Here is a 24,929-nt window from a genome sequence, read left to right as displayed (position 1 = left end):
TCCATAGCTCAGTTTTTTGGTTTAAAAGTAAGTATTAATGATGTGTGTGAGGCTGTGTTATAATTTAGTAGATGACTTGGCTTTCAATGCATTTCTATATTAGGGTATCTTTTAAACTGAATGACACCAAGAATAGTGTATCTTTGACTTTGAAAAACGATTACTTAAAAAAAAAACCCTAAAGGATTAAATAGTGAAAACACAAAACTGGAAATAACTCATGAAAAATTGAAATCAGTTTTAAAAATGGCATTTGATGACATGTAGCATAACATTCAACAGCTTTCTTAATTAAGTGGACTAAAAACCAGATAACACGATAACACAATTTTAGACAGGAATTTATTTTTCCATACTGACAGGAAACATTTGTTTTGTTTTAGCGAGACTGTTTTAAAAAATGCTATTTATAATAGCTTTGCCAAAGTTAAAAAAGAGGTCTACAAATTCTCATTCATTTTTAATTTAAAAAAAAATTGCTGCTGCATTATCTTTTCAAATGTTTCTTCCCTTTCACTGAGTGTTTAGCTGATAGGAAAATCATGATTCACGCCTTAAGCCTGATGGGCAAGACATTTTTCATTTTCTGGGCCAGCACATACGGAGAAGATAATTCTTATTAAACACATTAGATAATTTGTGATTAAATCAGTTAATTTTCAGATGGAGCTACCTTTCCTTCCTCTCCACCCTCTTCCTTAAGTGTTATTTTCCCAAGGACAACCAAGCAGGCACAGGTGATACTGAATTTTTGTTATTTACAAGAAGAGAAGGCAAAGCTACAGAGAACAGATTGGTGGTTTCCAGAGGTGGGGGTGGGAGGTGGAGGTGGGCTAAATAGGTTGAAAGGTACAAACTTCAAGTTATAAAATAAATATGTCATGGGATGTAATGTATATCAGGGTGACTATAATTACTAATACCATACTGCATATTTGAAAGTTGTTAAAAAGAGTTGATTTCACAAGCCCTCATCACAAGAAAAAAATTGAAAAAAAAAAACTAGAAGAGTAGATGGTGAAGAACACTTTTATGTAAGACTTAGGTTCCTCATATGTCCATCTATGGACATTTCATTCCTTCTGTTTTTAATCTTTACAGACAACCCCTGAAACACTGATTGAAAGAAGGAATTAACATTCCTCATGGTGTCCCAATACAATATTTTTATATCTTCCCTTAAGAGCATCCTGTTCCATTATTTCCTATCATAAGAGAGGGACAGGAAACAATGATCACATTCACCCTAAAGTACTGGCAGTAAATTAGAATAGAAGGGAGCCACAGACAGAGAAAAATTCTTCCTCCCAACAGTAGGGATGGTCTTCTGAAGGGAGGCTGCACACTATTTGGGGGCACCTACAAAATAAGAAGAAAACCATTCGTTTAGGTAGAATAGTTTTGGAAGAAAAGGTCAAAGGAGATGAAGCTTCCTGATATTTCTTTTTTCTCCACTATTCACAACATCGGGTATATGATTTTTATTATGCATAAAACCAGCAATAATAGTTTACCAATGATGTCTCTTGCAATGAAGTGAGCTCAGAACGGAACCTAAAGGAACAGTTTAGGGAGTACAGAGCTCCATTAGGTGACAGCATATTACAGCAGGTAAAACTAGGGCTTTGGAATTAAGTGAAGGAGGGCTTGAGTTCAGGTTCTGTCACTGACTAGCCACAGCACGTGCTGTGCAAGCTACCTAACATTCCTGCATCTTTTCCTTCATCTACAAAATGCAGATTAGGATTCCTTTTGTATAGAATGGTCATGAATACAAAACAAAATCATCACATATGATAAATGCTCTCCACGGTACATGGTACAGAATAAGCAATGAATGGACAATACATTAGCCTGGCCTTACATTGTCAGATGAGGGAAATGAAGACTGGAGGTTAAGGCATGCCAGGGACATGTGGTTAATTACAAAATTTTTGATGGCACAAAGGGGATTTCGTCCACAAACTCAAAGTTTTGTTTTAAAACTATTTTTCTTTTCAATTGCTGTAGCACCTGTTTGAGAAAAGTAGACATGTCCCTTATTTGTGAGAGTGTGAGGGAAATACAGAGAGGGAAACTGGGTTATATAAGGATGTGAAACAAGTTTCAACAGAAAACTGAAACCAACAAAATTAAATGAAGCCATGCCTCCCCCAAACCTTCCACACTAATCTGAATTTTTGTTCTCTGAATGCATATATTACAGAGGGATGTATCTAATGTGAGGATCCAAAAAAGTTAGTTGAAGCTATGGATGTGAAAGCAAAACCACACGGACTGCCACACTTTATTTATCTGAGTTGTGAAGGGGAGAAAACCCAGTGAGGAGGCCCACAAAATGAATCAAATCCCAAGCAGGGTTCTTACTTGTGAATTGTGAGTTGTGGCAAAATGTTTCCAATTTGGGACTCTGGTGACATTAGACTCCAGGAGCTAATGAAACATGTTGAAGCCCAAGGAGCTTTCTCAAACAGACATAAAAGATGGTCTCATCAAATGTTTCTGTTTTTAATTTCTCACCAGGAATGCATGTCATTTTTAAAACACTGTCCCTGCTCTTCGCCCATATGGTGGATTTTCTGATGATTGGAGCATTTAGAGAATGCTGTGAAGGTTCAGAGTGGAGTTTAGGAATTCTGGGTGTGAGGTCTCTATGATTTCATCAGGATTTGTGACGTGATATCCACAAGCTTATTTCAGCAGGTTTCAGATTGAAATCTAGAGTTTCTGATCAATATCTCAAGTACCTAATTCTATATTCAGAATTTAATAAGTATTTAGTGAGTGTTTTACAAAAAAAAAAAAAAAAAAAAAAAAAAGGCACTATGCTAGGCCCTGAGAGATGTGAGTAAGAGACAGAAAATCTTTTTTGTAAATAACAAATAACAAGATGTTGATGGAACTTGTCCTCTGGCACTGAAATTGATGTGTAGGGTCCCAGTTGAAAACAGAGAAGTGGTAAATCTAAAAAGATCCCCCAATTGTTCCTCATACCCCAATGTGGCCTTACTAAGGAGATCCCAGAAGGACCAGCTGTGGGATAATCAAACTTAATGTTTCTTCTCGTCTCCATTATCCCTTGCCCTAATCCCCTTCTATCTGAGGAAGTGTGAGATGGGGAGAGTTAGGAACTGAGAACATCAATTGTGGGGGAGTCAGTGTTTCTGGTGAGAAGCTTTTCCTATGAGAGGGAGGGAGATGGTGGATGCTTTCCACTCCCCAAAGTCCAGAGTGGGTGCCAAAGAGTGAGGGGCTCCAAGAACCTCATAGGAAGGTTGAGAATTCCTGCAGAAAGGGGGGCCTGCAGGCTCCAAATCAATGACTTGTGATGTAATTTCCACTGTATGCAGAAAACAGAGGTAGAAAAATTTACGGAATGGAAGCAAGATTAGGAAAAAGCTGAAACTAATTATTTTTTTTAAATGTGTGTGGGGCAAATTTTGAACATATTCTAAATTTTTAAAAGTTCCAAAGAAACCTGGCTCCTGTGACAGATCCAGGTATATCCCTTTCTGTGGGAAAAAACAATCTTAATGATCTTCATCTCTTTCTCATCAAGCTTGTTTCCTCTAGTATAAGTTTTTCATGAGTTTAGAAATCAGTTACAGAAAACAAAATAACAATGGTCATTGCTGGAAAGTAAGAATTATAGGTCAAAGACTCAGACTCGGCTTAATTGGGATTTGATAAATTTGTAGAGCCTATTGCAGGGAAAAGGCAAAACACAATACTGCCACCACCTGTTTGATCAGGACTCCTTTAAAAATCAACAACAACAACTGTGTATTTACTTCAGCTCTGCAACCCAATGTTAAAAAAACATTATGAGGACAGGAAACAAGAATTCTGAGGGGACTTGGAGAAAACAGAAGAGGGATGTGAGCCCTATCACCTTGGCCTGTGCTGTGCCTGAAGAAACGGATACACATGCACTCTGAAGACTTTCAAACGGATGCTCTGTGCTTGATGGGATGGTTAGTAAAAATGACGAGTGATCTATGGTAGATATTGCCTTCGGTGAGGAAAGAATCAGTATTCCTCATTATTCTCAGCTCTGGTGGTCATATATCTGAAGCCCTTTACACCTGGATCCAGCAGAGTGGATTCTCCTACCTAGAGTGAAAATCAGCTACAACACATCAGTCAGAGATGCCATTGTTTCTCTTTGAGCAGCTGAACCACAGTGGCTTGGTTACTTCCTGCCTGAGCCATGCATGCCCTTCTCCAGCAGCCAGAGACGACTGGAAGACAGACTTCTTGGAAAGCTAATGGCTAGTAGGCAAAATGACCTAACTCATGGTTTCAAAGCTGAGTTGATGCCATTCTGTGATGAGAAGCCTTTAGGAAACCTTTGAAGTCTGCGTTAGGAGCCCCTAATTCAGAGTGCTGCCCACCCCATGTCCCTCCGCCCCCACCTGGTACTCTGTAATTCCATTACCAAAAACACATTTCACATTGTTTTCTTGACCTTAATTGAACTGAATAAGGGTCTTGTTTATTTTTCTGATCATTGAATATCCAGGGCTTGGTAGAGCCCTGGCTTATTATAGTAGGCACTGAATAATTATTTCTTGATTGAACGGAGGAATGAAGAGAAGCTCTGAAGGACTGACATGGGTTTGAAGAGTTCAGCTCTGCGTGTCCTATGAGTCTGTGGTGGTACTTGCCCTTTCTTTAGCGACAGTGGAGACTGAGTGGAAGAATCAGAATGCCTGATCATGTAACATCTAAATGCGGACCCTTAAGCACGCATGGCCTCCCGAGTTCAGATCACTGCCTAGGAGAAGTGATGGGTTGGCTATTTTCAGGCCCAGTCAAATTTTGTAGGGGTACACAACATACATATATCAGCCAGATCTCAAGAAACACAGAACAAGGTACTGCATATCTGAAATGTACATAGATATTTAAAGATAAAAATGCAAATGCTGGTGTGGCAAAGAACCTAAGGTCACACGGCCAGCTAGTGCCTGACACGGAACTCCATCTGGCTCTCTGGACCTCTAGTGCACTGCTGTGACCACCCTGCCACTGACTCACAAGCCCTTTTCTTGGTGAACATATAAAATATCGTGCTCTGCACACTGATATCTGAAAAGCATTCCAACAATTTTGGAACTAGATATGCTAATGGGTGTGAGCTGGTATCTCACTGTGGTTTTGATTTGCATTTCCTTGATGATTAGTAATGTTGAGCTTCTTGTCATGCATGTGCTTGTTGCCTATTTGTGTATCTTCTTTAGAGAAATGTCTGTTCAAGTCCTTTGCCCATTAAAATGTTTGTTGCTGTTCAGGTGTAGTAGTTCTCTGGCAATTAAGCCTTCATCAAATATACGATTTAAAAATATTTTCTCCCATTCTACAGGTTGCCTTTTCACTCTGTAGATTTCATCTTTTGGTGAACATCATCATCCTTATGTCCTAAGACAAACATGTGAGTATTTCTATAGGATAGACTCTTGGGTATAATTACTATTTCAACTTTTAAAAGTTGTACCAAGTTAGACTCTTACCAATAAATGTAGAATCATTCCCCCATATCCATTCCCTTGTCAGCATGTATAAGAGATAGAGTTTAAAAATTGGCATACACATTGAAAAGTTTATTTTTATACATAGCTACTCTGCTTGCATCATGGTTAGCAATTCAACAAATTTGGGTCAAATCATGTCCCTTGGAACTTTAACACATACATACAGGAAAAACCTAAAACTCAGAAATTGGTTCTGCCCCTAAACCTAGATTGAAAAGTTTTTACTTTCCTTTTACTAAAAGCTCTATAATTAGTTCTTTTACGTCAAGTGATTTACCTCAATGAATGGTGCCATTTAAAAATTGAGTAAATAAACCCACTCCAGTTCATAGCGAGAGAAATTATAGGAGAAGCCAGTATGCCAGATGATTCAGTGTATGCCAAGGATTTAATCTCTTAGCCCAGAATCCTTTCCTGCTTGCCAGCCCCACTGCAGCACCATAGACTTCCAGTTTCAGGGTCTGGAAAGGCCAAGCCAACAGAAATATCTGACACTGGGATGAAGGGCAACAGTGTCCCATAGATTTGGTGAGAGCTGTGTCACTGCTATGGAGATGAGGACCTGGCCCAGAAGGATATTTCCTTTGTAGATATGTTTTTAAAAATAATAATTATAGGAAGATAATAATGGCTTTCCATCCAGGGATCAGAGGGGGACAAAGGCAGTGAGGTTCTCCCCCTTTAATCATACTACCTGTGTAAGACCATATGAGATTCCCACACTGACATTAGGAAGGTTATAGAGAGCCATGGTGCCCTTATGTATTCCTCTTCTTTCCCTACTACACTTTTCTTACAGAGCACATGTGACAGATGAGCCATACTTGTGGGGGAGCACTTGTCCTCCTGTATGAGTCTGTGATGCAACACAAGCGTCCCACTGTTCCCAAGGTCCTCTACTGCAGTTTATTAAAAACCAGAGAAGCAGGGCCTGGTGCTTCCATACGGCTTTTCTAGTTTATTGGCTCTATTTGCTTGTAAAAAATATGTTTTCAATTACATTTAAAACATTTGATTCAAACGACTTTGGTAAAGTCAAGATGTAGTATTTTTTCTGCCCACATCACATACGTTCTGGTTTATCATGGACTTAAGGTGCAGTGTACTGACGTCAAATGGCTAGTGATAGAGCAGAGTCTTGGGAGAAAGGTGAAGAGCAAGCTTAAGCTATAAATAATAGAACAGTAACAAAAATCAGTATTTATTCTGGACTCATTGTGAGCATGACAGATTACAGGCATGCCCATAAACGACAAAACTATATGTAAAACCCAAAGGAAAAAATGAGACTGCTTGGAACATAAGATCAAAACAGGAAATGTTGGTTTGAGGTGAGCCTCTTTTCCTCAGATAGAACTTTCGAGATTTTTTTTTTTTTTTCCAGTCAGCCATATCTAATTATTTTTCTTTGACAATAATACAAAATTGGAAAGGGCTTTAAAACCACAGGCTCAGTGGGGATAAAGGGGACATTTTTGTTTTTCTCACAGGAGTAATAGCTTACAATGAATTTTTCATAGTTATTTATTATTAGCCCTTTGTGCAGGTCACAGACAAGGGAATATCGTTTTATTGAATGTTGATTAAATATGCATTAGTCCAGACAGAAGGCATAGATGGATTATGCTGGGCTATGCCTCAAACAGGAGAATGGAGGTCACAGTGACAAGTTAAGTGGGAATTATGATTAAAGTGCCATGAAAGCACCCCCTCCCCCCAGACATAAGACTCCCATTGGGAGTCTAAGGGCCAACCATGGACAGCTATGCATTAGCTCATTGTGGATAAACCAGGCCAAAGTTGTCCTTCTACATGAGTCATTTATCACACGTAAAGCAACTGGGGGCTCACAATACTGAGTTGGCCACCACTGGGGAAGGGTACTTGCTTCCTCTTCTTGTTCTCCCTACTCGGCCAGCTATTGTAGTTGTCCCCACTTCACACCTAGAGCTGTAAGTTGTATAACTGGGATGTTGGTTAAAAATGCCCATTTCTGGCCCACCCCATGAGATCCTGAGTCAGTAAGCCTGGCTGGGGGTGTGCAATCATGACACAGATGTTCCTTGGTCTATGCTATGACATATTCTTGGGAAACTGTGTCCAAGATGATGACGAGAGAGACTGGCTGGGGATTGTGATGATCAGTTTTTGCTTACAATATATTATGATTAGGGGCACCTGGGTGGCTCAGTCGGTTAAACAATATATTATGGCTATGGGCCTGTCTTAGACCTTTTATTCCTACCTTGCCCTGTTGGTTGCTAAAGACTTCTTGATTTCTGACTTCTTTGGCCAGACTTTGACCACTCTCCTTTTCTAAAACTCTGGTTGATCCTTGAATCTGCTGCTTCGTCTCTTATCTGTGTTTCTCTAATTATCATTCAGATATCCTTCATTTATTCCTTCACTCAACAAATATTGGGTGGGTATATATATATATATATATATATATATATATATATACCAGTTTCAGAGTCTGTGCTGGGGACACACTGCTTAGTAAGGCAGACTCAATTCAGGCCATAATGGTATTTATAGACCAGCAGAAGAGACAGTCAATTAATGAAATAGGCATAGTGAGAGTGTCGGATGCAATAGAGAGAGGTTGGGGCAATGTAAGAGCAAACAGCAGGGTAAGCTAATCCAGTCCTGGCCACACAGAAGGCTTCTGGGAATGATTAGGGAGCTGGGAGGTGATGAGAAGGCAGAGTATTCCAGGGAGAAAGACAGAACAGTGTGGATAAAAGCCCTAAAAGATGAGAGCTATGACACTTTAAGAGAAAACTGTGGGGGCACCTGGGTGGCTCAATCGGTTAAATATCCCACTCTTGGTTTCCACTCAGGTCATAATCTCACTGTTGTGAGACCAAGCCCCCCTCATGGTGCTCCACGTTGGGCTGCTTAAGATTCTCTCTTTCCCTCTTTCTCTGTCCCTCCTCTGCTCTTGCTCTTTCTCTAAAAAAAAAAAAAATAAACTAATTAATTAATTAAAAAAAAAGAGATGTATATATAAAGAGAGAGAGAGAGAGAGAGAGAGAGAACTGTGACTATAGAGTGGGCCTGGTGACAGCAGGAGGTATAACAAGGAAGGCATCTGCAAAGTTGGGCAGGCCCAGACCACGAGAGGCCTTATAAATCTTGTGATAGAGTTTGGACTCTAATTTGAGGGCCAAGTAATAGCTCTGAAAGATTTTCAACAGGGGTGAGTCACAACCTGGGCTGCACTGAAGAACACTACAGCTGCAATAGACCAATGGTGCAGATGATTCAGAGTCAAGGCCCCAGAAGGCAGGAGGGGTGGAGAGGTGCACCCAGAAAATATGTGAGAAATGTCTCTTCCACTGACAGGAGGGAAGGAGCCAAGGCCAGGATGGCCTGCAGGTAAGATGTGTGATGAGTAACAGTATGGTGAGAGTGGTTTTATGGAAACTTCCTCCCAGGGAGAAAAGAGTGAAGACCTTTGAAACGTCCTTCCAGCACTTTAGTTGATAGGGTTTTAGTACTGAGATAATTTCTTCAATTGGGTGATATGTAGGATAAGCCAGCTGCTCAATCTTAGTAGTCAAAGAATGACACTAGTGACTTAGAAATGTACCAAGACTTACATACATATATATTTCAGATTGTGAAAGTACTTTTGTACACTACAAAGTTGTATGACTATATTAGATAGCAACAGACTTTGAGAAAGCAGCATCTAAGAAAGCAAAAATCATGACATCTGATCAATGATAGAATGTAATAACCAACTTCAGTATCAGAAATCTCTCAGTGAAGACTCTCAGTGTATCTTCAACTTTCTGTACCATGTACAACTTTTCCTCCCAAAAAAAGGATGGAACCAGCTTTTCTAGGAGCAAAGCTACACCATTTTCCCATTCGTCCTAAAGGCAAGTTCAAACCGAGAAACCATCTTAAGGCTTGTATGAGTAAGGTCTGACAAAACAAACAACAAAACAAAGCAAAATAAAAAACAACAAAAAAACCCCCAGCAAACTCAAGATATCATTGAAAGGCAAAGTTCAGCCTCTTCTTCTGTCAGAAAGTTGATAACAGAAAAGGGCTTCAATGGGAACTGCATGCCTAAGCAGACTTTTCTAACACTGGACAGATTTGGAATGTGCTGTTCTTTCTGCTAAAGACGTTTTTCCACTCTTGGCCTTCCAAAACCCAGAGTTCAAAGCTTCACTACTACTTTTTTATGCGGGAGCAAATTGACCACAACACTATTAGAAAAAGACGTGAGTCAGTGTGTTTGGCTCTTTGTTTCTTTGTGGTGATCTTTGGAAAGGAAAGATTGTAAGGAAAGAAAAGCAGGGAAAGACTAGCTTGCATCTTTTCCTTGAGGGATGTTTGCTTAAAAAATAATAACCCCAAATCAGACTATTATTGGGACTTATATTAAGCATTTTCAAATTTTGAAACAGGAACAAAGTCCCCCAGACCCTTTGTTTTTCTCATTACACAAATAGATAAATTGAGTCACTGAGCAGTGAGGTAATTTCCCTGATCTCGGCTGCATTAGATGAAAAGTAAGCATGAACTCAAGGCTTTGGATTCCAGGTAACTACTTTGATCATGCTTTTATTGGAAGCTGACAACCAAAAAGTTAATAATCTGTTATACTGCATGTTAGGGACATGAGGTTTTCTAGCTTAACATAAATTCTACTTCATATAATTTATATGCATAAGTGTGCGTGTATGTGTTTACACACTCATATATATTAGAATAGCCTCAACCTTCCCAAATCTTTTAGAGAATGAGACATGTTAGATAATTAAAAATTTCCCAAAGCTGATATTTTACAACTGTGAGGATCAAAATATGTTTGTTTTGATAACATCTACTTAAAATATGAAATTTCTTTAATTCTTAAAAGACACCACTAAATACGTCAATAATTACATTCAGCCATGATTCAGTAATTCCCTCAGAAATCATGGGACTTGATCCCATGACTTCTTATGTCTAACTCAGTGCTTTTATACATGACACTACAATGGCTTCTCATAGGTGATTTAAGATCTTTTGGTTTTTTGCCCCCATAAATGACATGCATTTTGGTATTAATCAAAAGGGGGTTTTAAAAATACCCTTTAAAAATTAGAGTCAGGTTTAAAGTGGATTGTGTGTCCTTTAAAATCATAAACTGTACAGAAGACAACCTATAAAATGATTCCTGTTGATTATCAGTGGCGTTTCTTATGTCCCTTGTCCTATCACCACTGCGAATCTGTTTGCTAAAGATTAGTAATGGGATGCTATGAGTGATTCTCTGGGGATAAAATGTCACTGATGTAGCAGTTAAAGAGGAGAACTCAGGAATCTCATCTACTGGTTTTACATTCTTGGTCCTTTACCCACAGCTATGTGACTTTGAGGAAGTTAGTTAACTCTCCTACATAGTTTCTTATCTATAAGGAAAATGATTAGGATAAAATGCAATACTATATATGTATATAAAAAAAAGCTTTAGCATTCTGTTTGGCATGGAGTAAATCCTCAATACACATTAATGCTATTACTGTTGAATAATATCTTATTTGAATTCTATCTTCTTGAAAAGCACATTCTCAGTCATTGAATCCTTTTTTGCTAACTAACTCTTTCAGATCATTCTGCTTTCCTTTGCTGCAGTTTCTGCTTTATGCTGCCAGGATGATCTGGATGTGATACTGTTAAGGCTCAGCCTGAATTAGTAGAATGAAGAGGACTTCAGGAGTGGGATGAGCCAGGTTCATATTCTAGCTCCAACATTCACTATCTGAATGATGGGAAATTTACTTAATCTTTCTAAGCCTCCACTGTCTCATGTGTAAATGTAGATAAAGTCATCCTCTATCTAATACAAATGAAGGAAGGTATATAAAACACACCATAAACTGTAAATTTCTCTACAAAGTTTATTATTGTCACTATCAATGTCTTCATTTTTATAAGTTCCCAAATTAAGATACCAACACTTTTGCTGATGTGGTGGCAATGAATTCTATTTTATAGAAATAAGGTACTAAGCCTCTCCAGTGTTTTTGCTCTGTTGAGAAGGAGTCACGGATTCTTTCTTTAGCCACTGGCTCACGTCTGCAGATGAGAATTTTATTTATATGTATTCAAATGTGATTTAAACACATGGTGATTCTTTTATGGCTAAATATAAAAAATTTACAAGTTAAATGTTATTGCTATCTTTACCATTTACTTTAGAGCTTGCTCATGCTACAATTTGTAAATACTTTACAAGGCAGGGGAAAATACACACCCATAATTATTTCTCGATGTTTTCTGGCTCATGATAGTTGGGTAAATTCTTTTATTTTATTATTTAAAAAAAAAGATTTCATTGAAAGTTTTTCCAGTCACTCCAAATAAACTTAGCTGTAAATGGAAAAGATACAGCTGATTGCTCTGGCTTCTTGAGTGTGTCTTCTGCCCTTGTCCTGCTCTTCACTGAGTCAGAAGGAAGGCATGCGGTGTGGCCGACCTCCGAAATCATTAAACATCTCCTGTAAACTGTTGCTGTTAAAGACTCAATCTGGTTTATTTTCTGAAGCCTTATTAATAAGTTAGAATCTAATCTGCAGCCAGACTGTTTGATCACTTTGCTCTTGGCTTTGCCAGCCACAGGATTTTATTGCATGGTTGGCCTGTTGGCATGATGATTCCTGAAGGGCCATTGGTAAGCCAGCAAGTGCCAGGGGCACATCATTGTTAAATTCCAAAGACATGTGACCTCCCTTGACCTTCTAGTAGAGGGTTGAGCCTTCTTCAAAGAACCTCAGGGTGTTCACTAGAAATAGAGACAAAAATTCTCTGGGAAAATCTACGATATAGGACTACCTTCCTTCAGAAGGTCTTGGGGTTTCAGGGGGGAGATAAAAGAAAAATCTATTACTGAACTTGTTTCAGATAACCTGAGATAGTCTTTCTCTGTAGAACAGTCACACATAAAATTGAAGCATTTCTACGTGCAGGTATTTAAAACATGTTTTTCCGACAAAAGGGAAAAGAGAAGAGGTGGAAATGAATAATGGAGATTTCTCTTGGAGAGATTCAGTTGAAATCAGTCTATATTTTATTTTATTTGTCTAGTGATAAAGGACCCAGATTGCAGTACACTGCCATTCTGTGTGAGTTTAAGCCACTAAAAAAAAAAAAAAAGGAAATACCATCTGTAGTATTTTGTTAAAATTATATATGTAGGGAAGAGGACTTCTTTAAGATAATAGAACAATTAGAGGCAGGCATGTAGTCAAGCAATGCACTGAACACGAAATTTAAAGAGCACTGCTGTGGTCATGGCATTCCCCTGGGATACATAAAAGCTTCTTATTCAATTTTTTTGGTAGCTTATATGCTCATCAAGGGATACAAGACATAGCACATCGAAATGTAAATATTCTGTGTTGTCCAATACAGTAGGCACTATCCACATGTGGCTATTTGATTTTAAATTTAAAGAGATTATAATAAGGGGCACCTGGATGGCTCAATCAGTTAAGTGTCCAATTCTTGATTTCAGCTCAGCTCATGATCTCAGAGTTTGTGAGTCTGAGCCCCCCGTTGGGCTCTGCGCTGACAGCATGGAGCCTGCTTGGGATTCTCTCTCTCCCTCTCTGCCCCTCCTCCACGTGTCTGTGTACACACACACACACACACACACATGCTCTCTCTCTCTCTCAAAATAAATAAAGTTAAAAAAATAGATTATAATAAAATAAAAATTTAAAATTTTGTACGTCAGTTCCACTAGAAACACTTCACATGCTCAGTTGCCATTATGTGGTTGGTGGCTATCGTGTTGGGTGGCTCAGATATCGCACTTTTTCATCACTACAGAAAATTCTAGCAGACAGCTCCGATGTCTTCAATGCAGTGTACAGGCAACACATTAAGTGACATTTATAGTAAGTGCTTGTCAGTTGAGAAGTGAGAAGGATCGATGCAGACTGCAACATTTGGGATGACTTTAAGAAGACCTTGAGTTTATAGTTCCTTGGGCAAGTGGGGGACACTCAGTAGAGAAAAGGAAAGAGAATGTCTGGGCGAATAATAGCCCTTGTGGCTTAGGTCAAATTCCTGCTGTAGACTGGAGACAGGTGAAGATGGAAGCATGGGTTAGGTTGAGAGAGACTGAGATACTTGACTGGCAAATTAAGGTTTTTGTTCTATGTTTCACAATGTCACTCCTATTTTTGAGCAGAGTACTGACAGTCTTGGGACAGTGGCACCACCTAACAAGTAATTTTTCCTTACATAATTTCGTATATGGAAGGCCAATATTTAATAGTCGCTTACAAATGGGACTTCATCTTGTGCCCCATGGTTAGCTCCAGTGGAGTAACACTGTACGTCAATGTGTGACACTAGTAACACTATATGTGTGTGCACTGGTGTTAATGAACTTCGGTGAAACTATGTTTTCTTGGAACCATCTACAGGGATAGAGAAAAGCAAAGTAAGAGGCTTCTCATTCACCATCACTGTATTTTATTCCCCTGTCCCTTTTTTCTTTCCTCTTGTTCATATTTATTATGCTCCTATTATGTGTTAAGTATTGAGGGTGCAGAGGTAAACAAGACCTGAATCCTTCTTCAAGGAGCTCACCGCTCTGCACAGAGAACAAGCCCGTGCTATTACAGAGTGGACATGGCCATGACAGGACTGTGCACATAGTACTAGGGAGCGTGGTGGAGGTGTGCAATGCAGCCTGGGGAAGGCAGGTTGTAGGCATGTCTTCTCCAAGCAGAAGATACCTGATCTGAACCTTGGAGGAGGAGTACAAATTAATTCCATAGATTTAGTGGGAAATACTACATGCAGAGAGGGAAGATCAAGGACAAAAGCAAAAAAGTATGCAGAATGTGATCACATGGAAAGAACCAGCCCTTGTTTCTTCTTTTGTCTTTGGCATAACACAAAGGAAGGGCTTGAGGTATACTTATTTCTATATAGACCCTCACAGCAGGTTAAGGAGCAGGTGTAGACAATATAGACACTTTTCTAGGTGACTCACATCGCTGAGGGAATCATTTAAGTTGTCTTGACTCTCGTCAGCTGGCTATGGATGCTAATAAAAGTAACGCCAAAGAGAATGATCTGATGAGCCAGATTCAAGTTTGTTTAACGTGCCGTAATGTCTTTGTTCTGTCTGTTTCTCATATAATCATGGGAATTCCTACTGCCTTAGGAATGACATGCTAGGTTGTCACTCTCTCTCCCAGACTGATGCCAAGCAACTTGGGACCACTTGGGGAGAATTTATGGAGAAACTTTAGCCCTTAAAAATTACTCTAGGGAGAAATGATAGCTTTTTTTTTTTTTTTTGGTTTTTCTAGTTACACAGCCCTTACTTTTTTGGCTCCAAAATGACAGCATGCTTTTAGGAAAAAATACAGAAAAGAAAAAGAAATTAAAATCACAGTATTAAACAAGAAACAGAGCCAGTCGGCAGTGTCTAGGAACAGAGCCACTGGAATTCTCTCACTTTCTTTATGAGTCAGAAGCATTGTCACAGGGAATTGATGTTTTTTCTCCCTTTTATTAACACTAGAAGACACCATGAAAGGCAGTGTGGAGGAGCAGGAAGGCTGAAGTTTGGAATGTGACCTCGATGGGAATACTGGCTATGCCACTTCCTAGCTGTGTGACCCTGGGCAAGTTGCTTGACCAAGTAGAGGCTCCGTTTCTTTCCTCTTTAAATTGAGAATGATAATATTGCTCTTGTAGGGTTGATTTAAGGAATAGAGATAAAGATACCAGTACAAGGTCTGATCCTATTAGACACTTAATAAATAGTATCTATTACTGTAATTACAAATGATGAGCTTGAGTTCTCCTTTGAGTGACTATGAACTACTCCTTTTCTTAAAGGAGAGGATGCTCCATTCTGACACTTTTAGGACACTGGCCTCCAGGTATAATCTTTGTGAAGGGGAAAGAGAATTACTAGAGTAAGGCTCTAAGAGAAACAGGGAATTTGATAGGGGTCGGAGGTCTGAGTGTTATCAATAAACCAAAGAATCCCTGATATAGCATGATATACTAGAATATCAGTAAGTGTGATCTTATTATAGGAGTTAGCTCCCTATTTATAGTGAGAAAGTAAATGCTCAAGGAAGAAGTTTGGCTAATGATCTTGGTCATTAATAGTAGTTAAGGTGAAACAATGATCAGATCAGAGACTGTTGAGCTAATTCATGAAATTACATAGGCTCCTTGTTTACCAAACTTGTTGCTTATTGATGATCATTACAATATCTAGACAATGAGAAAGAAGAAGGAAGGAAGAGATCATTTCAATCTATCCAGTCTTCCTCCCTCCCTCGCTCCCTCCCTTCCTGCCTTCCTTCCCATCATCTATCTTCCTAGCTTTTCAAAATCTTAAATTATTCTGGCATTTCTGCTATTGCTTTTACTATGAAGAACTGAGCCATTGAACCAAGACAGGTTCATCATCTTCTTTTGTTCCTTTTTCAGCTGGGCTTGGAAATTACACTGGGATTGTTTCTTACTTTATGGTTTGACATAGCACATAATTTGTGTTATATCTGTGATACTCAATGTGTATTACATAATGACTAGCAATACTGACTTTACTATGTCCCAGTAGATCTTGAAACAATGACGTGGGACAGTGATTCCTAAACTGTTCCCAAATTTTTCCATAGAATACTGGTTCCAAGAGATGCTCTCATGGTGGGAAGGTGTCAGCAAATAAGTTTATGGCACACTACTGACTGTAACATTTTCAAAAAATGAAAATATAATTAGCATATTAAGGTCTTTGTGAAGTCTAGCAGTGAACAAAACTGATCACGTTGTTTTACTGAGTGTTTCTGAAATGTAATAGACCATAGAAGCTTTTTCTGTATAAACACATAGTAATATCTCAGGTACTACTGTTTCTGAAGCACACTTTGGAAAACGTTGAAGAAGCAACATTTGGGTTTTACATAATATAACATCATTGTTGAAAATATCATCTTTCTTTAGCTAAAGTAGAATTTTAAAACCACAAAAACTCTTCCGTGTGTGGGGAATTAGCTTTTAATTGATATCAAAATATGGACAAGTGAGCATATAGGCCTTTTGAGATTCTTAAGCCATAAATTAATTGTTTCTTTTCCCTCTTCTACTTACCCTTGACCTTGTCTGGATTCTGGACACATGAGGAATTGTCTTTCGTATTTTAAGAAACAAAAATGTTCTTGCTACATCTTGGAAGGTTATGTGCTTATTTGGAATTTTATTCCATTTTGACCTGATTCTGCATAAATACCATGAGCCATTACCAGGTGTTGTGAGTATAATCTATTCACTATATAAGTAACAGCAACCATGTATGTTTAAGGAGTATCAGTCTGCAAAATAATTGGCAACACCTCAAGTGTCTCTAAATGACAAAGACAGTGGTTATTTGAAAATTGCTCTTCTATTTAAGATAAATAAATTAAGGCACAGAGATGATCAGTGGCTTTCCAAAGATCCCAGAAAGAGTCAAGGTGTTTCTGAGATTAAAACGCAAGATTTTCTCAAATGGGGACTTCTTAGGCTACGTGCACACAAACTTTATAGGTTCGTCTCCACTGACCTCAGAAATAGAAAGAGGACTGCTCTGTATTCCTGTGGATGTCATAAGTTTTAAAAAGCAAGCAGCCCTTCTCTGGTGTGCCAGGGATTTTTCTTTTATGGTCCTAATTGAGCTCTATCCCCCAAAGGGTTCTGAATTATGCAAGTGTCTCAAGTCTTAACAAGCCATCCCCAACACAGCTGTGCAATGGAAATGTTCAACGGAAAGGTATTCACTTCAGTCTAGGCAAGGCTCTGGCTGCTCCCTGGAGAGACCCGGATCCAGGAGTGCAGATTCTAGGCCATCTCAGAGAAACCTGTTGGGCCCATTTCTGCCTCCTTCTTTCTCTAGGCTCCCTTCCTGCTCTTGTTGACAGGAGGGTCTGGTCATGGCAGGACACCAGGACTTCCCCTTTAAAACTCATGAAATCTTCTCAGTGCTTGAGCCTCTCTGCTCTTCTCTCCCTGACCCCACCCCCAGCTTCCAGAGTTTCTTTCTCACTGAGTTGAGCATTTAGTCTGGAGCATTTAGTCTTGGCTGGTGGTGGCCTTGGAAAGAACATTTTCTAAGATTGCTTTGGTTTTCTTTCAAATAAACCTCTACAAGCCTGGACATTTCTGGCATTGTTGAAGCGCAGGTGATTTATTCCTAGAGGCTTAAATTGGTATTTTTTTTTTTCTCAAAAAGAAAACCAACAATGTGATATGCTCCTATTGTACACTTTAGCCACTGGTAACAAAGGACACCTGGCTCTGTCTTTTATCAGAAGAATTCAAATCTAAAAGGCCCCCTCTAGGAACAAGTCAGTTTTTATTTTGAGACACTCAGCCCCGTGGCTCCCTCTACTGGTCAATGACTTCTCTCCCCACTCTTTCCAATCTGAGGGGATTGGAATAAACTGGGAGCTAGAAGGGGAACTAGACATGTCGTTAGATTAGGAATTATGGATCCAATAGCATATTTTTGCTAAAGATCTCCTTTTATCTCTTCTTCTTCCAACCTCAATTTTGGCCACCTAAGCCACAAAGTCTTAGCTCTACCTAGCATCTCCCTTCATGTAGGTCTTGGCCTTATCTTTCATCTGCCTTTTAACAAGAGGCCACTTGTTTGGATTTATAGCACTGATGAACACCATGACCTCTGGATCTGAAGACTAGTTAATCGCTAAGTAAAGATCGTTAAAGAAATATAATGGTGTACGGTCATCAGTTTCAATTTATGAACCAAGTTTAGATTTATCTTTTTAGAGTTCACATGGCATGATAGTTGGAGGAACATATGAAATGGATCAACTGCTGCCAAGATGTCTTCCTGCTGCCCCAGGACAATGCTCTTGAGCCAGATGTTAGGATTCAGTGTCCTCCTATGGAACTGAAGGCAGTTGTGACTTACCCACTCGGCTGCAGGGTAGCATAATTTCTGCATAAGCCAGCCATAGTTGCCCTAGTACATGAAACCTGAATTACGGAGGTCATTGGCCCAGTCTTTCAGAAAAACAGCTGTTTTATCTAGCTAACAGAGAGGACTGGAGAGGCGCCCCAACAGGCTGGACACATTTTATTTCCCAGAGAAGCCAACAGCTGACACCCACACCCAGGCCTATTCAGTTTGAGTTGGAAAAGTAGCACATGAAGTGATTGTCTTTAATCTCGGCACATCAAGTGATGCCAATGCCTAAATATCCTGTGATGTAAACACATCAATAGAGAGCTTAAGAGACGCAGTCTTCAAGAAATTTACTTAAAAGAATGTTTTCACGATGATGCTTAGTCGTAGACTATGTAAATTTTAACATACAATAAATCAATTTCAGAAACAAAAGTACTATTTCAAAGATACGCAAACAATTGTCAGGCTTTAGGGGAAAGTGAAGAAGCATCTGGGGTAACATCTGTCTACTTATTCAGGGCAAATTGTTTCCAGAAATGATACAAGAATATTCCTTTTACCTTCATCATTTTCTATGTTGGATTAGCTTTGTGTATCACCAAAAACTGTATTTGTATCTTAGCAGAGAGCATTGTGATGGCATGACTTCCATGGAGTTAGTATTGCTGGGTCAGTCAAGTCAGGGATCAGATAAGGCTCTTTTCCCAGCAGAAGTTCAGTCAAGGGTTCAGAAGAGTTTTAATAAGATGTAATACTTGTAAAGCTTTTACCCATGTGAGTCAGTCCTCAACTGGCGTTATACTGAAAGGAGGCTGACCCAAATAGGATTTTATCTCCCAAACATTTGACAGGCTCTTGGATCAGACACATTAAAAATCTCTTCTTTAGCACCTCAACTCTATGGAGTTTCTCTCTCCTCTGTCTAAGGGAATGAGCCCTCTTAGCTACAGTATCCTGTCTCTACACTCTTGGCCCCTTAACCCCTCTCCTCTGACGTGACACATTTCATGCCTACACCCCTCCAACCATATGTCCCTCAAAGTCTCCTCTGATTGTTCTTTATGCATATTTTGTCTTTTTTCTCATTAAAGACCTGGGAAGGAGTAAGGTGGTTATATTGGCAACACATTGTCTATTGAGTGGGAGAAGAAGAAGGTTATTATACAAGAAAACATTTGTTCTGTCACATAAATGTTGGAACCAGATTTTAAGAGATCTTAGATACATACTGTGTGGGAAAGACACACTATAGTTATCTAAGACAGACCACTGTTTGAAGAGTTTGACTGCACGAAGTGTATTCCTGGTTCTGCTACACACGTCTGGGTGACCCTGGGCATGACATCGACCTCTCTGACTTTTGCTGTAAAATTAACATTAGTTAAAATTAGCCCCAAAGATCCTTCCAGCATTTATATTCTGTGTTTCTCTCAATAAGTTTAATACCCAAGAAAGGGGAATAAGGACTAGATAAAGTGTTTAGAAACGTCACTGCAGAGGGCCTGTTGGAGGCAAGTAGCAATTTTAAATTAGATTTCTTCTAGATAGATGAATGAAGCTTGACAAAAATGTAAAGACTTTTTATTTGTCGGAGTAAAAATTTACAGTCTGTTTAAGAGAAGTATGAGACTTTGGGTAATGAGAAAAGCCACAAATATGAGTGGTACTCTAGAAACTTGATCTGTAATCATTGAAAAGAGATTTCTTCCACTGAAAGAAAAATGGGGTAGCACGGGGCAGGGGGGGAGAAGGGACATGTATGCATTTGCAAATCCCATGATGAAGGAGAAAAGGGCAGTTTTCGTTTTCTAGGAAGAACCATGGAAGTGGACCCAAAATTAATAGGGGAGATTGAAGGTGAACCATCAGATGTCTTTTAATATTTTATATAATCAGCTATAGGTGCTGTGAGTTGCTTTTGCCATTATGCTACACTGAGCAGTTAGAATTCATTATTATTTTAGCTGATTACTCTATAATCAGTTTTGGGAAACATTTTTGTTTCAGTCACCTCAGTTTGATTCCATGCAATTTCAATGGCTTTGTGGATTTGCATACACAGGGCCCCCAGATTATACATTCTGACCTTGTGTGACTCCCTTTAACCCCCATGCCACAAATCTATTTGCTTAAGGATAGATTCTAAAGAACCTCCTTCCTCAAACGGGGAACACAGTTGCCAAAGTGATAGTGGAATGTCTGATTAGTGCCTTCTCTGTTTGTTGGTGCTGAAGTGTGGTTAATTTTCTTTCCCGCTCTTCACTCCTTGCCTCTCTGGAAAGGGCAAGTTTAGCAGAGCTCTCATTTAGTATTGTGGGGTATAAACTGGTGTTAATGACTGCCAGGTCATTGGAAGATCTTTTTCATTATATCCTTAGCATTTTGTAACCATTTGTGAGCTGATCTTTTTATTATTATTATTTTTTAAGTTCTACATGCTTTGGTTAGCAAAAGGTCCATTTCACAAAATGCTAAAGTAAAACATTCTCTAAATTCCAAAGAGCATTCGTTCTCCCCTTAACCTTCTCCTCTCCTCTCCTCTCCTCTCCTTTTTTTTTTTCTTTTCACTCATAATTAGAACAATGCACCTCTCAGAAGACTGGATTCTAGTCTCAAGATCTGTACCTTCTTTAAATTATGCTTATGTGTGTTTATGAAGACTTGATGGATGAGAAGGAAGTCAAGGCATGAAAAAAGGCTTGGTTTTCAGAGGATTACTGGGAGGACCAGAGGTTGGGAAATAAGTGTTTATCTCAATCACTCTGCAAGTTGCCATACCAAAGAGGGTGACCATAGATAAGAAGGAGTAATTTGCTGCTTCTAACTTCTCACTTGCAAATAATCACCCAACTTTGGGACCTTTCGGACTGTTAGGGGTGGGTTTGTTGATGTGAACCACCCATTAATGTTCTGAGGGTTTTTATACTCATAATATAGTTTTAAAAAAGCTGTAACTGGCAAAGTCCTAGGGGTTTTAATGTGAGGTAGACCTGAAATCGTTTTGGTCTTTAGAACTGGGCTATTCTCCTCTGTTAGAGTAGGGCACAGAAGAGATGGACCTTAGTGTATTGGTGGAAATATACTTATTGATTTAAGACAAAAACCAAGAGCAGATATGACTATTTGCTCTTCTGCACCTCTTCATATTTCATACAAATAAAGGCAAAAAGAAGTTGCGTTTGTAACACATTCTGCTCTTTCTCTTCTCCCAGGGCACTTCCTAGGAGACATTCCTCTTGGCTTCCCACTTGGTTTCATCCCCATTCTCCTCTTTGATTTTCATGGGTATCAATGGACATATACTGGGATACACTTTCTGGTCATTGGAAGAATAATACTGTTTTGTAATTGTGACAATAGGAAAACAATCCAAATGTGTGTTTCCCTAGGTTTAGCAGGCCCTTGAAGTGAGCAGAACACCTTCTCTGTGTCTCTAGTGAAAGGAAGCTGCTCATTTTTTCTTTTTTGAGAAACATTAAAGGAGTTGGTCAAGCCAGCTCGATTGGTGTTAGATAGGTATGGTCATGAACCCAATTCAGGAGCAGCTATATAACGGCAGAGAGAAAAGACTCATGTGAAGTCTCCACATTCTGTGCAAAGGAGAGACATTGGGATGGCTACTACATGAAACCCAGCACTGATTTTTCTAAAGACTTAAGAAGTCTCATCTTGCCTGATATGTGCCCTCTAGGGAAAGACTCACTTTAGGAGTCCAGTAAAGGGCCCTGGGAAAGTTAGGTCATGAGCCATCTACATGATCTCACCCAGTTATTTAGGGTGTTGAACTTGATGCCACATGGGGAAGGCAGTTACTGTTAAATGGTTCGTAGCTGGTAGAGTGGATTAGCTGCCAGGAAAAGCAGAAGCAAACTCTGGGAGAACACTTTTCATCCCCAAATTTAGGAATAACAGGAGCTCTTTTACATTGGAAACACTTTTTTTTTTCTTCTCCCAGAAGAGATAACTTCCCTCAAGGGAAATCTGGTGAATGAAATGCATTTTCACTATTGTGATGATGGGTTTGAGTCCGGCATAACCATAAAAAAGAATTAACTTGGACATACCACACACTTGGTTTGGCCTTGTCCCATACCTGTGCTCTTGTCATGGTTGATTAACCACTTACATCAGATATGAAGCAAGCAGTCTGCACTGTGGCTGAAGATGAAAGGTATTTTAATATGCTCAGGTCACATATTATCTCAGCCAATAGTAATTTTATATCATTTTCTTAGAGGAAACCACACTCCTTGCAATAATTTTTTCCAATGAAGCAAAATTTTACATGACAGAAACCTTTATATGTAACTCTTTCATTTGAATCACAGCATTGAATTCCTTCCCTGCCAAGCAGAATTTTAATACATCTTTATTATTTCCTTTGATATGCAACTGATACGGAGAAAAGCTTTGAAAGACCCTCAGTTAAACTTCTGTTGATTCTACCTTCTTTAATAGTGAAGAATTATTTACAGCTCTGGTGACTTTTCCCTTTTTAAGTGAAACAATATACACAAACCAAAAAAGAAAAAAAAAAAAATGAAGCTTTTCCTCTTTTACTTTAAGAATTTTAAGGGCTGAAATAGTGGGTTGGTTTCCTGACCAAACCTTTGGTTTGCCGTCTCTAAGCAGTCTTGTGCAATTAATTCCCCAGAGGAAATATTTGAAGAGGGTTTTTCTCCCACATGAGAGAGTTTCATCCCACACAGCCCACAGATTTCGATGGCAAACTTCATGGACCAAGCGTCTGGTTTTACAGGAGTAGCCGTGGAGCTACTCACAGAAGCTCTCACAGGTGCACGGTACTCATTCGCCGACCTCAGAAACAGGAAGGTATGGCAGTCTTTAAATACGATGCTAGCTTAACTACTGGGTAGCTCTAGAATCCAGTCCTAATCAGGTCGATGTTAATTTACTAGATGAGGGAAAGGAGGGTGGCAAGCAGGGTTCAAACTTCCAAAGCCTTCAAGTTGATTTTTTTTTTTTTTTTTTTTTTTTTTTTTTTTTTTACAACCGTCTGGTGTACACAGAAGAATTGTATAATCTGGCCTGTATTTTTCTCTTGCTGTGAAACATATTGAAACGCTTTATGTTTAGGTGTATGTATAGAAATTCATGAAGTTCCTTTATACACTTTCTGGGTTCTGACACCGTTCTCATTTTAGAAAGTCTTGAAAAGATAGCTTTGTGAGAGCACATTTTGCCCCAGCTTGTAAATTTGGGTTTGTTCTTTCCTATCTACCAGCCACCTGATTACTGTCCCTGTGCAAAGGGCACCCGTTCACATCATTTTTTCCAAGCACTTAAACCTGGAAAGATACTTTTTAAAGGACTCACAGAAGCTGTCTTAGGGGGTTTGGAAAACATCGCAAAATTGTTAGCAGACCTTTTGACTGCTATTTTTAGGAAACTAATTGTGTTCTTCTAAAGTACGTTTTTGACAATGGGACAAAGTTTTCCTTGCCCCCACTGATATATGAGATAGTTACAATGAAAAGCGTAAAACACCCCAAACAGATACATTTTAACTTCAGCAACAGTCAGCAAATGGGGAAAAGTGATTTAAAAAGAGAGGAGGTTTTTTGCAGTATTTATGCTGCTGTTTCTTGCCCAAAATGAACTTTTATTTTACCGTTCAAACAGAAGTTTGTTTTCCAACCAGTTGCTAGTTAAAGGAGCAGCTGATCTGGCATCCATAAGAATCAGGCCGAACCAAACGGTAAGCATGTTGACCAGAGGAGACGTATTTCCCACCCCCGCAGCAACCCCCATTAGGTCAGATGCCTGCAGAAGTGTTCTCTTACCTTGAGCACGTAAGATCCGGGAGAGAGGCTGGGGGCTCCCACAGGAGAGGACCGGGAGAGTGCTCTGATCCTCGGCTGGTAACATGCACTTGGCTTTTATGGGCAGGTGGGAGGGGCTGCTCCTCATAGTAGGTGGGCAGGAAAGGAGCGGCGGGCGGGCAGCCCTGGGTGGAGCTGGACACTCTTCTCTGGGGAGGGGCGGAGAGGGCAGAGCAGGAGCCCGAAGGAGGGAGGAGAGACGGAGGGGGGGGGGTGTAGAAGCGGTGGAAGGAATGGAAACGGGAGAGGGAGGGAGAAACAGAAAGAAAGAGAGAGAGAGAGAACGAAGAGAAATAGAGAAAGGATGTAGATCACAGAGGGAAAAAAGGTTGGGGAGAAAATGAACAGGAGACAGAGAGACCAGCAAGATCTGGAAGGAAAAGGGAATTGAATTATTTTGTTTTTGTATGACTTTTTTTTTTTTTTTTTGAGAGGGGAGTTGTAGGTGACTGTGATGACTAAAGGTGTTTTCTGTGAATTTGAAACACTAAATAACGGTTCAGGGAAACGGAAGGGTTCCTGAGCGAGCCACGGAGGGGAAGCGGGGCGTCCGAGGAGCACGGCCCGAGCGCTGGCGGACACCCACCCGGC

At 39.5% G+C, this 24,929-nt stretch overlaps 1 protein-coding gene across 2 annotated transcripts in view; it reads right to left on the bottom strand.

The window, feature by feature from the left end:
* The window catches only part of COL8A1 (collagen type VIII alpha 1 chain), a 151,819-nt gene extending 127,346 nt beyond the window's left edge, over window positions 1-24,473 (bottom strand). For both annotated transcript variants that reach the window (XM_060640168.3, XM_060640167.3), the window contains exon 1: window positions 24,300-24,473. The gene's annotated coding sequence lies outside the window, so the exon portion shown is untranslated. The remainder of the gene's footprint in view (window positions 1-24,299) is intronic.
* Window positions 24,474-24,929: the final 456 nt, after the last annotated feature.

Source organism: Panthera onca, chromosome C2 (assembly GCF_046562875.1).
Source record: "Panthera onca isolate mPanOnc1 chromosome C2, mPanOnc1 haplotype 2, whole genome shotgun sequence".
NCBI lineage: Eukaryota > Metazoa > Chordata > Mammalia > Carnivora > Felidae > Panthera > Panthera onca.
The sequence above is the reverse complement of the archived record's forward strand: the minus strand, read 5'-3'. Positions and strand labels throughout refer to the sequence as shown.